Source organism: Ictidomys tridecemlineatus, chromosome 2 (assembly GCF_052094955.1).
Source record: "Ictidomys tridecemlineatus isolate mIctTri1 chromosome 2, mIctTri1.hap1, whole genome shotgun sequence".
Classification (NCBI taxonomy): domain Eukaryota; kingdom Metazoa; phylum Chordata; class Mammalia; order Rodentia; family Sciuridae; genus Ictidomys; species Ictidomys tridecemlineatus.
The window spans coordinates 228607380-228623897 of NC_135478.1; the positions used below are offsets into that span (position 1 = coordinate 228607380).

General features: G+C 56.0%; 1 protein-coding gene across 6 annotated transcripts in view; it reads left to right on the forward strand.

The window, feature by feature from the left end:
• Dpp6 (dipeptidyl peptidase like 6) overlaps positions 1–16518 on the forward strand; it is an 860191-nt gene that overhangs the window by 628376 nt on the left and 215297 nt on the right. The gene's annotated exons all lie outside the window — the stretch shown is intronic.

Sequence of the window (16518 nt, forward strand, 5' to 3'; positions counted from 1 at the left end):
TGCAGCCACACGTCAGGGGCCTGACGTCCTGCTGTCCTGCGAGCAGGAACCCCTGGGCGGCCCCTTCCCAGGCAGGCATTCCTCCACCCTGCCCCTGGCACCCCCAGCCTCACTTCTGTCCCTGTATCTGCCTTTTCTAGAAGGTCCTAAAGTGGCACAAATGGCATCTTACCTCTCAGACTAGCTTCAAGGTGGACAGTCCTTTATGTCCCAACCTGAGGAGCATCCCAGGCTCCTTCCACATCGCACTGGGCTCTCAGCTGTGGCCTCTCAAGGCTTTTCCTGAGGGAAGGCCTTTGTTGTCTTAGTGAAACACAGGACGCTGGGCGAGACCACACGGGGTTTCGTCCTTGGCTTCAGTGTCAGAACCCGGCTGGCCTCTGAGAGCTGCACCCTCCCCACAGCCCCAGAATGCCTGTCCCCAGAAAAGTCACTCGGGAAGAACCAGAAAGTGGGTGAAGGGAGCCTCAGCAGGGCAGGGCCCTCTGCACAGCAATCCCAGGTCCAGAAGGCCCGGACCCAGCACCGCTGACGTGGTGGTCAGTGGGGAGAAGAAGGCCAGAGACGTGCCGGGCGCGGGAGAGGGGACAGCAGAGACGTGCCGGGCCCAGGAGATGGGACAGCAGAGATGTCCTGGGCCCAGGAGAGGGGACAGCAGAGACGTCCCGGGCCCAGGAGAGGGATCAGCAGAGACGTCCCGGGCCCAGGAGAGGGGACAGCAGAGACGTCCCGGGCCCAGGACAAGAGAATAGACATGTCCTGGTCCCAGGAGAGGGGACAGCAGAGACGTGCCGGGCCCAGGAGAGGGAACAGCAGAGATATCCTGGGCCCAGGAGAGGGGACAGCAGACACAGAGGCTCCCTTCTCTCCCTCCCTCTGCAGGAAGGTTCTCCTTTCCCGTGTGTTGATTTTAACGCAGTCCGTGACTGTAGAGTCAGAATTCTGGGACTGAAGGGCAAGTGGCAGGTGTCTGACTTACTCTCTGCCAGACTTCTCCAGAAGAGCCCCGGGCTGGCTCTCAGGGACACAGCTCATCCTGGTAGACCACCCCAGGTGACATGATTTTGCCAGGCTCCTCCTAACTGTCTAAGCCTGCTGTCTGAAAGGTCTCATCTGCTAGACTTCTCCGCCTTTGCACCCAGTGTCCTAGAAGTGCCCTGGGTGATGGGCATGTCCCATGATGGCACTCCTGGAGACGGGGCTGCTACCCGCTCATGCCTGCAGAGCACTTGCAGTGTGAATGATGTGACGAGGAACTCGATCTGTAGTTTTGTTTCTTTGTAGTTAACTTAAAATCACATGGCCAAGGGCAGTGGTGGCTGTCCCTCAGGACGGACAGCTCTTGAGCAACATGGACGAGGCGCTCGAGGACCCCCAGGTGCTGAGGACATCCCTCCCACCTGCACCTCTGGCCCGTCCCCTGCAGCCCAGAACTCGGTTAGAACATGTCTGGATCCACCCCTGGATCACCTGGGTCACCTGGAGGGACAGGATTTCCTAGCATCTCTTTAGAACTGTCCCCATCACAGCGTTCAGATGTGTTCTGAGCTGAAGGCTCTCGCCGTGCCACACTAGAAATGGAGAGCTAAGCTTGGCAGAGGCACCTCCATCGCTAACGAGGCAGGCACCACCAGTGACGCCTGCCCAAGAGCTCTTCTGTTAACATGTTTACCGACTCACGCAGCGTCTCAGGCCAGGCGAAGAAGGAAGGTGTCCGCACCAGTGCATCCCCTGGAGGACACCCAGGACGTGCACAGTGGCTCTGCACTGGGCCTCGTGGGATGGCAGAGGAGGCGACCCTGGACCAGGAAGCAGAAAAGCAAGTGTGGTGAGCCTCACCCTCCTTGAGGACTGCAGCATCTGCCGTTGGCAGTGAGATCAGAGACTAGAGACGCAGGGACAGTGCCACCAAGACCACTGGGGGAGTGGCAGCCAGTGACTAGGAACCGAGGGGCAGCTGGCTCCCTATGGCTCTGTCCTGGGCTGGTGAGTGTTGATGGCAGGAGGTTTGGGGCCTGGGAGGTTAGGATCAGCTGAGGGGTGAGCTCTGCCCAGGCCCTGGAGACTGGTGACTGCTGGGCAGTGGTGGCAGAGGCTGTCGTGAGGACAATGATAACGACCACCACAGTGACAGGGACGCCAGTGACAGCCCTGCTGACTGCAGTGCTGACGAGGCCCAGGTGACGTGGAGGCGAAGACGGTGACGAGCAGAGGAGCACTGTCACCCTCAGCAAGGTGATCGGGAGTCTGGAAGGAGACGGACAGGGGACATTGGCACCATCTGCGGGCTGGACGAGGCAGTCAGGATGAGGGCTCTGCCCCATCCACAGCATTTCCACCACTCGGACGGGAAGAGCCAGGGCCTGCTGCAGCAGAGGAGCCCCCGGACCTGGCCACACCCCGTGGCCAACACCCAGGACCTGGTCCGGCATGGAACGCTCCACTCAGGGGGAGTCAGGTGGCCCTGTGTGTCCGGGGTCAGGGAGGGCGCAGGTACCCGTCCCCTGGACTGTGCTCTCTGCGGTACCATCGAGACCCTGGTAAGGTCACAGCTGGCAGTGACCGCTGAGCCATGCTGAGTGCAGGGAAAGGCCGGGACCCGGTGGGGTGGCAGGTGCCTGGCTCCTGTGGCCCTCTGTCCTGCCCTGAGGAGGGCTCACAGACCCCGTGACACGATCTTCCTTCCGCCTCTGGATCCCAGGGGGCCCCCATCAGGGGAGCGACGCCAGTGCCCCGTCTTTACAGAGATGGGCCAAGACCCTTCTCCTTGGCACACTGTTGCCTGGGGCTGGGGTGAAGGGCTGGACGAAGCAGGGGAGAAGGCGCATCTGCAGCAGGTCACCAGGACCAGCACCCTGGAGCCTGAGGTGCCAGCTGTGCCTCTCCGCTGACCCGTCAGTGCCCCCCGTTACCCGGCAGCCGTGGGCCCTGTCAGGGACGAGGCACACTGTGGGTCCAGGGCATGCAGCGGCAGGCAGAACAGCGGAAGCCCCGCTCTGGGGGTCCTGCACGCCCCTGGGGAGCGACTTCCCAGAATGGAGTGCAGCCTGTCAGGTGGGATGCGTGCTGGACAGGAAGCCAACTAACAGGAAGGGCCGAGAGGGGCCACCTGAGAGGACAGTAGCGGTGGCCTTTGAGGAGATGGGGAAGAAGTGAGAGGAGGTGAGGGTCTCTGGGGCGGAGGGAAGGCGCTGCCCGGGCCTGGCACTGTTCTAGGCCTGCTGCCATCCCGGGGCAGTGAGCCAGGTGATGCAGCTCGTGGTCAGCAGAGTGACGTTCAGGTGCTTCACCTGTAGGACCCCCACCGACAGGCTCACACCAGCTCCCCCACCCGTCCTCATCCCCACCCACTCAGCTCCCAGACCACCTAAGAGCATCACAGAGTGAGTGGACGGCAAGCCCTTCATCACCCGGGGGGAGGGGGCAGTGTGGTCTTCCCTGGCCAGCATGACGCTCCCTCCGATCCAGACACCCGTGGGCAGGTGCCCCAGAGCCGCGACGTGAGCGTGCAGGGCTGGGGATGTCCCCGCCACACAGGCCAGCAGCCTGCTGTCCCTGGCCAGCTGTTCAGTGTTGGTGTCAGGAGAGGATGCATCAAGGGCCCCTGGCAGTGTCCCAGACGTCACCGGTGGCTGTGCTCCACAGGCACAAGTGTCGTTGACGCCACCATATTAGAGTTGGGGATCCACAGCTCCGGGCCAGGCAGGAGGAGGGCAGAGCCGCACACGGCCGGGCTGATGGCCACGACGATGGCCTGGTTCCAGGCGAATGACAGCTGCCTGCCTAGGACCACAGAGCAGATTTTCTTTTCTGTGAATTTTTGAAAAAAACCAATGAATGGTATTTTGCTTCAAAAATTAGATTGTGCTCAGTCTCTGTGCTGTTCAAATTATGAATTGGTCTGTCTTGAATGTTGAACCTAGCAGGCTGTTTATGCAGAACTCTAGGACAATCATATTTAAAAAAAAAAAGTCACATTCTCCTTGGACCTCGGGTGCCACTGTGTGTACCTACATAAGGAAGAATAGGAACATGTGCCAAAAGAATGGCTTCTGCCTCTGAGCCTGAGCCTTATGCCAGGTCTGGAGGGAAGGGGTCCCCTGGCTGCCCCAGGGAGAACCCAGGCACATTCCACATGGCCCTCTGTGCTGGGCCCAGAAGCTCAGAATAGCAAAGCCCTGCCCTGTAACCCCGGGCCCAAGTCAGACCTGCAGATGACCCAGCTGGTGAAGGAGCACAGCTCACCGCTGAGTTGTGTACAGCAACCGAGTGTTGTTGTCCTGAACCCCTGAGCATGCTCTGATGATGACCCACCCCTGTGTGTGATGGGATGATCCACCTTCTCAAAAATCCCAAAGCAGCCTGTGTGGAGGCGGAAGAGCCTCCAGGAGCTTTTCAACAAGAAAGTGTGGTGTGTAACCCCAGGGCTAGGGAGAATCCAGAAACAGCCACGGGGCCCTCACCTCCTGAGGAGTGACTCCCGATTCTTCTTCACACCGAGGGTCACTCTAGGCGTCTGGTTATTCCTGGGGGCCCCTTGGTCCAGACGGTCCTCATGGATGGAGGAAGCAGGCACCAGGCAAGTGGGGTATGGACAGAGGTGCCAACTGTGAAAGCTCACCTCCAGGAGCCAGCCGGTCCTACTGAGCACAATCTAATGCCCAGGTCCGATTCTATTTGCAGACTGCAGGCCAGATCACAGTGGGCATGGGGTGGAGTCCAGACCCCATGCTAGATTCCACTCCTTAAGGTAGGAGTCTGCCTTACTGCATCCTGTGTCTCACCCTAAGAACTCATACTAGGTGAATCAAGAAGAGGAAATTAGTTTCCCTTCAGTATTGTTTTCTGTTGCTAATAACACAATGCCAAAGGCTAGATACATTATTAAGAAAAGAGGGGCTGGGGATGTGGCTCAAGCGGTAGTGCGCTCGCCTGGCATGCACACGGCCCGGGTTCGATCCTCAGCACCACATACAGACAAAGATGTTGTGTCCGCCGAGAACTAAAAAATAAATATTAAAAATTCTCTCTCTCTCTCTCTCTCTCTCTCTCTCTCTCCTCTCTCACTCTCTCTTTAAAAAAAAAGAAAAAAAAAAGAGGTTTACGTTGGCTCAGGGTTCTAGTCCCATGTCAAGGGTGGCACCTGGTGATGTCTTCTCCTGGCAGAGTCCCGAGGTGGTGCTGAGCATCAGGTAGTGAGAGACCGGCCCTAGGAGACCTAGCCAAACTGGCTTCTAAAATTCATGTGTTAATTCATTCGTTCATTCATTCATTCAGGGGACTGAACCCAGGGCTTCTACCACTGAGCTACACCCCCAGCCCATTTTTAAAAACGCTTTCAGAAAACCAATAACTAAATAAAATTAAATAAAATGCTTTCAGACAGGGTCTCCCTAAATTGCCCAGGCTGACCTTGAACTTGCAATCCTCCTGCCTCGGCTCCTGAGTGGCTGGGATTGCAGGCTGCACCACTGTGCTGGCACACACTGGCTTTTAGAGCATGTGCACTCTGGAGGTAACCGTGAACCCGTTAGCTCATGAATCCGTCGACTACATAAATGAATTAGTTCACTTATGATGGCAGAGCCTAATCACCTCTTACAGGTCCAGCTTCATCCCTCTTCACACTCTAATGGGTTTGAATTTCAGCACGAGTCTCTGGGGAACAGCCATATTGAAATTGTAATAGGAAGCAGGAATTGTCCACCTCACCCTGGTCATCTAAGGCCAGATGCTGTTTGTGACATAGCATTCCTAGCAGTGTCTCCTGCCTCTGACTCTTTGACATTGAATCCTGTCTACTCACGCCCTCTATGTAGCCTCCTTAGGGTGCGTATTTGATGTCACCCAGGATCCCCAGGTGACACTTCACTGTCTTTCTCTCCCCTCCACCCTGGCCCCGTAGCACCCACAACCCTGAACTTACAGTGAACTAAGGTTTCCACCAGTGGAGTTGGACGGGGCAGGTCTGTGGGATACACGTAGGATTTAGGTCTGAGCCAGACCAGAGGCAGACCCTGCCAGGTGCCCAACCCTCCTGTGCCTGGACAGGCCACGTGCACGGAGACCTGAGGTCCTGGGGCTGCTCAGATGGGGTGTGCAGACCCAGGGGTTTTGACTGACTTTGTGTATTTTAACCCCATTGTACTTTCCATGTTAAAGCTTCTATTTGATATTGATGATTTAAAAATCGCTGTGTCTCTCGGGGTGATCCTGAATCGGTTTAATGGAGGACGTCGGTCCCACTCAGCCACAGCACATGTCTGCTGTCCCCTCGCCTGGGCTCTGCCTTGCCCTTCCCTCTTCTCGGCTTCTTCCTGGATCCCCAAACCAAATTACTCCATCAGGCAAGAGTCCTGGACTCGGAGCCAGGGGATCGGGTGCTGATGGCCGCCGCTGCTTCCTGCCTGGGTCTTGAGAGACCTGCCCCAGGGGGCCTCTGGACCTCTGTTTGCCCTCTGCTGGGCGAGTGGGTTGGACGTCTATTGAAGGCCGTCTACATGGTGGTCTTGAAAGTGGGCCCAGGGCTCCTGCGGGCTGAAGGGCTCTGTGTCCATGGCCACTGAACAGACTGGGTCCACTCTCCTCCCTGGTGCCAGGAGGTGGCTGGAGCCGTGCCTCCCGCTTGCCAAGTAAAGTCCCCCACCGTGTCCATGCCCTGGAGGGAGGGCAAGGCCACTGCCCCGTGTCTGCAGAGGAGCTGCGGTCACTTGTCTTTAACGTCTTCTGCCTAACGGGCTCTGGCAGGAGCATTTCTCTGTGTGTAAAAAGGCCTCATCTCACACTTGGAACACACGGTGCTCAGGTTCTCCAGGATCAGGTGTTCACTCTACTCATGAAAGGAAAAGGGCATTCGACCCCAATTACAAAGACTATTGAAGTAAAACATCCCATTTTTTCCTTGAGCCTTCAGTGAGCACCTCCTGCTTGCAGGCAGGGGGCTGGGTGCCCTGAGCAGCCAGGGAAGAGCCGGTCCTCCCACGCAGAGTGGGCTTGCCGTGCAGTCACCCCCCACACCCACTACCCCTGCAGCTATTAGTCATGAAGACAGCCCAACACAGTTTGGAGGAACCCTTAGAAGATGTTCACGATGCCCTCGAGGCCACTGTGTGTGAAGGTGTTCAGGAAATGGCAGCAACAAGAAGACTGGCATGGTGCTGATGGACATGGGGAAGCTTCTAGAAAGAAAAGGCTCATGGAGTTGAGTCTCGAGGCAAGAGGGCATCACAGCACACGGTAGAGTACGAGCAAAAGAGTGCCCGGTGTTCTGGGATGAGTCCGGAATGACCCAAGAGACCGGACAGACGGCCCCTCCCACCAGCGTGACCCACTTGGGCCAGCGGGGCCCACCTGAGCAGCACTCGGGAAATGGCACTTCTGCCACTGCCACGCTGCAGAGTCCCTGACCCTAGCTGCATGAGAGGAGGGAGAGTCGCACTTACTGGCCCATTTGCTTTATTTTAGGAAAGTCTGAAATACGAGGTAGAAAGAGGCTAGGGGTAAATCACTCCTGAAGTCCCGGGCTTGTCATTGGCTAACGTCACTGTAAGGTGACTGTCTAAGGAGGTGTCTCGCAGCTCCAGATTCTGGGAAGGAGAAGAAGCCTCCAAGGGTGCTCAGGACTTTAAGGCAGAGAGAAGGACAAGCAAAGGGACTGGCAGCAGGAAATCAGGGCCAGCTGTCTGTGACGAGCACAGGGAGGGAGTCAGAGACAGCGAGAGACAGCGAGACAGAGAGACAGCGAGAGACAGCGAGACAGAGAGAGAGACAGAGAGAGAGAGAACGAGCTGAGAGGGGTGGGGGGAGGAGGAGGGAGTGCAGACAGAGACAGAGGGAGAGGAAAAGGGAACCAAGACAGAGAGAGGAGCGTAAGGGGAGAGCTGGAGCCAGCACAGAGAGGCTGGGTTATGGGAGGCTCGGGGCCCAGGATCTCACAGTCCAGCAGCGAGGCTGCCGAGCTGTCATGGCAACGTCCCACAGGGTGGGTGAGGTGACACCAGTGCTGCAGTAACGACTCCTCGTGTCATCTCTCAGCCCTGGAGGCCAGAAGCCCCAGGTGGAGGTGTGGCAGGGTGGGCCCCTGGGCAGTGGGGAGGTCTGTGCCTGGCTTCAGGAGGTCGCTCACCATCCTTGGCGCTGGCACGAGGAAGTGTCCCCCATCTCTGCCATTGTCGGCACAGGGTGCCCTCCCTGTGGGTGGCAGGCTGGCTCAATCACCCTGCAAAGTCTCCAGTTCTGAATGAAACCACGGGCTGAAACCCTGGGTGTGAGGACCCCCACCCCCCGGGGAGATGCACTTCCATCCCTAAAAATGGCTAAGGAAAAGGTAGCGAAGTTGGTAAATGCTTTCTGTTTAGGCTTCTGTCTAAACACCGTCATGTCTGTTCACCAGAATCAGGGCCAAACTGTAGCCAGTGTCATCTGTCAGTATGTGCAACTGTGCTTGGACCTCACATGTGCACTCAGATCTCAGTCCTGATTTTCAGATGTAGCCAAGTCAGCACTTCATAAGGAAAAACCACTTTGTAAAGTAAAACAGAAAAAAACTGAAACAGTCTAGCCCTGAAGCGAGAGGTCAGCTCTGCAGTGCACATTTCTTTTCAGGGAGCGTTACTGGATGTGGGCTCCTGGCCGTTGTGAGACCCCAGGCAGGTGGAATGTCCTCTGCCAGGTCCTGCTCAGTTTCCACCTGCCAGCCAGCATGTGTTGGTGACACTGATTCCAACAGAGCCACACTGGTGCATGAAATCAGCACCTTGTAAACAGATGGCAGCAGCTCCGCTGGACAAAAGGCTGGTCCCTGGAAACAGCTGCACACGGTCCCAGCACACGTCTTGCCAAGTTCCTTGGTGGCTCAAGAAAGGGTCCTGTCAACAGAGAAGGCACACAGGCTCCTCCTGGCATCTGGAACTCCCCCTGCCCACTCCTGACGCCAGCCTGGCACACCTGTGGGCACCTTCCAAAGGGCTGGGGTCTGCGGGGCACTGTGTTTGCTCACGGCTCTTCCCGTCACTGTCACCTTGACTTGATAAAGTACTGTTTGATGTGTCCACCTCGGGGAGCTCACCCTGAGACCATCGCCTGACACTGATGACTGCTTCTGCCCTGAGCCCTGGGAGGAAGGGGGCTTCGTGGCACAGGGACCCTGGGAGCAGCTCACTACCTCCCCAGGAGGCAGAGCTCGACAGAGCTGCACCCTGTTCTCGGGTGACAGATCCCCCCTTGCACAAGGGTATTGCTGCCCACTCCTCTGTACAGCAGCTCAGTCTCACAGATGCTGCAAGTGACATCAGGGAAAGGGGAATAGAGACACCTTGGGGGGCCTCGAGGGCTGCCCTCCACTCCAGGGCAAATCAGGGTGGGCAAAGAGGGCTGTCCGTGGCCAGCCTGCGGGCTGCTGTTCTGTTGTCAAGTGCTGTCGATGGTTCACGTCTTCTTCCTCACAACATAACTGCGTGGAGTTGCCAGGGAGGAAGGCGTCACCTTCATCTCATAAAGGAGGGAGTGTCGTCCAGGTGGTGGGGGGTCCTCGGCGGCAGAGCTGAGAGAACCATCTCACCGGCCCCCTCCTCTGGAGCAGCCCTCCAGAACCCGCCCCGTCTCCCAGGTTTGGTGAACACTCACCTCTGCCTGCCGTGACAGTGACACTCCTCTTTGGATGTGGGGCAGCCCAACAGGGCCACCTGGTGTCCGTGGCCACTCCGTTCTGCCAGCTGCTTTGGAAGCACAAACTGTATGGAATCATATTCTGTTTATGTCGTTTTTCATCTTGTCCCCGAGACAGGCTCATAAAGTGATCATAGCGGCAGCTGAGTGCCTGCCGCGTGCCAGGCCCTGCGTTGGGAACTGTGCCCGTCACCTCGTTTAGTCTGAGAAGAAGCCTGGGGTGGAGGCTGCTCGTCCACCCCCTCTGCAGAGGAGGAACCAGGTGCAGGGACATTTACTCAGTGATGACTTTGGGAAGCCAAGTTGCAAATCCAGATCTGCCCATTTTTCAAAGCTTGTGTGTTTTTTAAAAGTAACAGAATATTGTTTGTTTTTCTTGTTTAATCCTGAAACGTTTCCGCAGCATGGAAAAGTGAGGATGTTTTTACGTATAAGCACCCATGTTCCGGACTTGGACTTACATGAGAGCTATCCTTGAGCACGCACCTGGGCTCCTGAAGAGGAGGCGCCCACTGCCGAGGGGTGGCCTGCAGTCCGTCCGTCAGGGCCCACGAGCTACCTGCATTCAGGTCTTGGACTTAACTGCTGGGGGCTTTGTTCCTTTTCCACCTTTCCATTATTGAGAAGCACTGCCGTCTCCAACAGGGGCTGGGCTGTCTGTGGCCTTTGCAGGGCACCTGAGATTGGCTTACGAAGGTCGAAGCTCTTGCATGAAGAACTGATGGGCTTAGGATCCTTACGTCTTGCTGCCTAACGGACCCTGCACCCTGAGCAGGGGTCCCTGGTGGCACCTCTTGCCTCTCTCAGTGCTCCTTGTTCTGCGTTTGGTATTGATGCAGCCTTCGCCACTTCTCTTGGGTCCTGTTCACGTGTCACAGCTTCCTCATCCGCTCTGCCTCTCCGTATGTTCAGACATGGAACCTGTTCCTACTGGACGGCATATTGTTGGATCTTGTGATTTTTTTTTTCCCAGTTTGACAACCTCTGCCTTTTGAACAGAATATTTAGACCAGGGATAGGCAGACAGTGGCCTCTGGAGTCCAGCACAGGCACGCACTCCCTGCTCTGTAAATGAAGCTGTGCTGGAAACGTCAGGAGGGTCTGTGAGCCTTGCCTGAGGCAGCTTTTGCACCCACAGAGCCGTGGTAACAGAGCCTCTGCGGCCTGCACAGCTCAGGCCTTCTGACCCTCCACAGAGGGCACCTCCTGACCCTGGTGAGACCCTGGCATGTGAGCCAGTCACCAACACGGTGGGTTTAGCCTGCCATTCGCTGTTTGTTTCTGTGTGCACCCCTCTGGTTTCAGGGGGGCTGTAGATTCTGTTAGTTTTGTTTTTCAATGCTGGGCTGGAGCCCAGGGCCTCGGGCAGCCTAGGCCAGTGCTGGACCACTGAGCTGCACCCACATGCCCATCTGAGTTTGGGTTCAGTTTTTTTGTGTCTTCTTTTGGTTTCTTGAGTGTGTGGTTCTTGCATTTTACCTCAACCGTTGGATTATGGCCGAGCTCTTGCTCCGTAGCAGTTGCTGGGCTTTTCACATCTTTAACTTATCACAGTCGTCTTTAAACAGTCGAGCACCTTACACAAGGTGTAAAAGCCGTACAGCGGCGCGTACGCCATCCTTTCTGATATCTCGACATGCGTCTCATTTCCACATATGTTTAAATCCCGTAATACGTTGGAATTATTTCTAGTTTCAAAAATCAGCATCTTTAATATTTCTTAAATGAGATTTATACTTATCTACTTCTTAATTCTTAACCTTTTTTATTGAAAGAAACTTCCTCTGGCATAATTTTCTTTCTGCCTGAAAACATGATTTTTCTTAGTTTATTTTGTTATTTATTCTTTCATTTTGAGACGAAGTCTCCGTGTTGCCCAGGCTGATCCTGAACCTCAGGCTCAAGCTGTCCTGGGCCTGGGTCTCCCAGGGCGAGGACTGGGTGCCCATGGCAGGGCCTTGCCCCAGGGACTTCCTTCAACGCTGTGACACCGCTGTGCTCACGAGGAAGCCTCTCTGTTCTATTTACCTGAAGGATGCTTTACTTCAGTTTTAAGATATTTTTGCTGGGTAAAGAACTCCAAATTGGGCACACCTGCCAGCCACAAGGCCCCCCACTCCCCACCGTGGCCTCTCAGTCTTGGATCTCCAGCCCCTCGCCATCCATTTTGGCTCATTACAGTCACCACCTGGGGTTCTCCCTGTGGAAGTGCAGTGGACCAGGACCCCACCATCAGGATACAGGACAGTTCAGGGACCTGCGTGACTTTCCTGGTGGCCACAGACCACCTTCCAGGCCTCCCGGCCTCTGGCAACCACGTGCCCCTGGTCAGCCGTCGGACGGCGCCATCTCAGCAGTTGTTTATTAGCGGACTTATGACGGGGACCCACGGTTGCTGCGCGGGTCAGTAGTTCTCTCCTCTCTTCCCCGTCTGTCCTCTCGTCCAGGTGTCTCTGCGGTGGGTGAGTCATCCACTGTCGGTGGTGTTGGGGGCTTAGGGTTTGGAGCTACTTCACAGAGAGCTTTGTTTCGTCTTGTGTACATGGACACAATGCCTTTATTTTCGTTATCTATTTATACGCCATGCTGAGAATCAAACTCACACGTGCGAGGCAAGCGCTCTACCGCTGAGCCACAACCCCAGCCCGACAAACAGTTCTCATGAGCCTCCTGCACATGTTTTTAATGTATCAACCATCATTTCTCTGCAATAAATGCCTTTGATAATTGCTGGATCATTTGGAAACCAGCTGTTTAGTTTTTTAAGAAAGTGCCACAGCGAGACGCACTGTGACACCAGCAACGTGGACAGTTTCTCCGCATCCTCACCAGCATTGTGTTGTCGCTGTTTTGGGTTGGGGCTGTTCTGGTGGCCGGGTTAGTCCACTCGACTTCTGTAGACTGGGTGGCAGGAAGTCAGGTAGGGCTCCAGCAGGGCCGGTTCTGGTGACCCGTCTCTCCTGGGTGGCAGACTTCCAACTTCTTCTTGTGTCCCCTCAAGGCGGAGCACAGAGAGGGGAGACGAGCTCTCTGTGACAGCCATAAGGACCCTCAGGACCGCCTCTGCTCCCGATGCCCCCATTTTGGAGGGTGACGGATTCCCCCGGGCATTCTGGAGGGGGCAGAAACGCTCCATTCGCGGCAGCTGGGGCTGTGTTCATGTAGTGCTCAGTGTGTGTGAGTGCTGTGGCGCTTCCCGGGAAGGGTTGGGCTGGGAACCTTTCTTCAGCGATGAAGCCAGGCTGAATCCAGGATGCACTCGAGGCCGCCGAGCTAGCCCTGGTGGTACTCTGCCCAGCACCACGTCCTCCACTCCTGTCCCACGTTCTCTTGATTCAGTGAAACTTGTGATGAAATGCGTTTCTCCTAAAGTCGTGAAGATTGGCAGCCCAGTCCCAGACCTGGCCCTTGATTCTCGGCCATCCAACACATGCAGAGGCCGAGCAGCGGGACCTGGCTGGGTGTCGTCCAGCTGCAGGCCAAGGGGCCCTGGCAGAAGACCATTTCTGCTCTCCCCACACCTGTCCTTTGAGGTGGCCCTGCAGAGCTTCCCTCAGCCCCCTCGCCCCCCAGGCCCTCGGCCGCCCTCCTCCCCTTCCTGACCCTGCGCTCCGGAGCATTCCTGGTCTGATGCTCTCCTGCTCCTCCTCCTCCTCCCTCTTTCAGTCGTGGGCTGCGGGGGGTGAGCTGGCCCTCGCTCCCTTGAGTGCCTTTGCTCTGCTAGTTTTTAATTTCCCGCTCTTGTCCATTCAGTCCCAGGAGGAGCCGCAGACTGTCTTACTACGTAGTCCTGGGTGGCGAGGTTGGCAGGGGAGAGGGAGACCAGGCGCCGTCCTGTGTGCAGAGCAATGCAGCCACTGCTCCTCTGCAGGCAGAACTCAGGTGCAGACCCTGGGCCTCCGCGTCTCAGGGGCGTTTTGGTTTATAGCTCTGTTTGTCTCTGACAATGTTGTCCTGCCTCTGCTTGAGGACCCTGCTTTCCGAGTGACTCGCGTCCTGTTGGTTGTGCTTACACTGATGTCACAGCACTGTGAGGAGCAGGGGCTTCGGTTGCACTCTCCCTGGAGCTAGCTGAATTGTTCCTGTCTCACTCAAGGGATTAGCATTGACCATCTAGAGTGCTTCTGTCAGGTAACAGGAAGACAGGAGGGCGCCCTGAGGACTGTTTCTGTGAGAGCTCATTGAGGACTCACCCTGACAAAGGACTGCAGAGTGGGCGCAGTTGCCTCTTGTCTCCCACGTCCTTGGTGTGCAAACTGATCATTTGCTTCCCCAGGGGATTCAGGGAGGCTCATCCAGGCAGATGCCTTGGGCTCCCTGCATGCAGTAGGGCCTGGCTTGGGCACCATGGTCGGCAGGAGGTCGGCTTCAGCTGGAGAGGTTTGGAATTTCAAGTGTGCATGTCCTGGGGCTGTTCCTGCAGGGGAGGGTCCTGCACAGGAGTGAGGTGTGTGGAGCTGGGTGGTCCGGAGGCCTAGGTTTGGCCCGTCTTTATCAATAAGAGCTTCCTCAGCTGCAAAACAAGAAGAGTGGGCCACAATCCTTGGTGAGCCTGATAGCCCTGCGATCCTAGCACTCATTCTTATTCCACAAGTGGCCAATAATAATAAGCCATCACTAACAGTAAGAAAGAAAACAGAAAACCTCGGAGCCCAAGTCACAGCTCATGCTCCTCCTATCGCAGCCTCTCCTCCGAGGCTCAGTTACCAGAGAGGGCATTTACATTTTCTCTCTGAGTGACTATCACTTCTACTATGTACATTTCTTTCTAAATGAGTATCAATCACATATTAAATTTAAAACCATTAAAATCCATTTCCCTTCAGTATTTGGTGATGTATACGCCCGCTCTGCGTCAAGTCAACCCTCCATAACTGTGCAACCCAGTGGCACTCCGCACACTCACTACTGTCTACACGGAGCCTTCGCTCATCCCCAGTGGGAGCTCTGCAGGCAGAAGACAGGGCCCCTGCCTCCCCCCGGGGGATAGTCTCAGCTCTGCTCTGTCCTCGGAGGAGGTGCTTGTTCCAGGGCCCGTATCAGCAGAACGGGGCAGCGTTGATTCCTCTGGCGTTTCCCCTCCAGTGCTGAAGGAGAAATTTTCCTTTCCCTTGGAAAGAAGGTGGGCCACCAGCTCCCTAGTGACAGTCCAGCCCAAGTAGAGTCACATGATCACAGGCCGCGGGCCCTGACCCAGGAGCCTCACACCTTCCACAGGACAGGCAGCTGTTGCCTGACCAGGACCAGCTCCCGGCAGCAGCCTCAGGCATTATCTCCACCAACCCCCAGAGAGTGAGCCCGAGCATCACGGCTCCAAATGTTTCTGAGCCTGAAGAGCTCCCAGCAGCTGAAGAAGCTGATGCTCAGCTCCAGCCCTGGGGACTCTGATGCTGGCCAGGACATTGCCAAGGACAGTGCTCTCAGTCCTTTCAGAGTGGAATATAGTCGACCCTGGGCATGCATGGGGCTCCGTGCCAGAATACCAGAATCTAAGGAACTCGGGTTCCTTACGCGAAATGGTGTAGCATTTACCTGTAACCTGGGGACATATTCCTGTGTGCGCTGAACCATCCCTAGATACACAGTGTAAATACTATGCAATAGCTGGCTGCTGTCCTGTGTTGTCTAGGGACAATGGCAAAGAGAAGCAAGGTCTCCGTGTGCCCAATACAGACGCAAGTTTTCCTAATTATTTATTATCTGCAGTCAGGTGTGGAACCTGCAGGCATGGAAGTCTCACTGCGCCATCTATACAGGTCACAGTCATCCATGAAACTGTGATCCTAAGAAACTCTAAAATCCCCCTTTATTTTTGAGTTGGAGGAGGGAAGAATCCAAAACAGCATTAGTGGGAGTCTGAAAGACAACACAGAGGGTTGCAGGTTTGGGAGGGACAGAGGCTGGCAGGTGAGGACAGGGATGGGGAATCCTGTCCGTGACCCCTGGGTACCAGGCACTCACTCAATGCACCAGAAAGTCACTTCCGCCAAATGTGAGCTAGCTCTTTTTAACTAGAACTGGGTTCAAGTAAGTAAAAGGAATCAGTGTGAGTAGGAGAAGAAATTAGCAGGAAGCTGACATTGAGCGCAGCCAATGGCTGCCTTGAAGTAGCCATGGGTCATTCCGGATGTGGAAGAGTTCATCCCATTCAAAGGAAGCAAATGCCCAAATTCCCCAATCTTAGTTTCTTAAAATACAATCTCATCAAGTCAAAACCCATAACCTTTTGTTGAGGCAAACCACAGCTGCAAGTTGGAGGTCCTGGAACTGCCTTCCCCAGGGACCTCCACGTGACCACTGACGTGGACGCCATTGGCAGGTAGCCCTCCCCACTTCAACAGCAGTGTTCAAGGTCCTGCTGCACATCAGCCTGTCTTGTGCAGAGGGTGCTAGGTCCAGTTTTCAGAAGGCCCAGCAGCCTAGCCAGGACGTCCAGCATACAGCCAGCCCAGGAGCTTCTGCAGGGCCCAGTGCCTCATGGTCAGAGCAGACAGAGGAGGGGCTAGCTGTGGGGATGGCACCTGGAGGCCTCTGTCCTCCCACAGGACCTCTCCCTGCACCCATGGCCCATGCTGGAAGCAGGAGCTTTGGGAATACGGACTGCATGGTGGGTGATTGCGGCCTGGGCAGCAGTGGTGAGGAGGCAGGGCACCTGGTTTCTGACCCCACCACCCCTCCATCTGATGAATGAGCCTGTGGAGACGTGCATTATGACGGTGGGATGAGATCCCTTGGCCAGACTTCCTGACCGAAGCTGCCGTCGGTGGCCGGGCTGTTTTATCCCTGGCAGTCTATGACACACAGCCAGGGACTCCAACCCCACCCCCTCCCCCCCATACACACACACCGGCC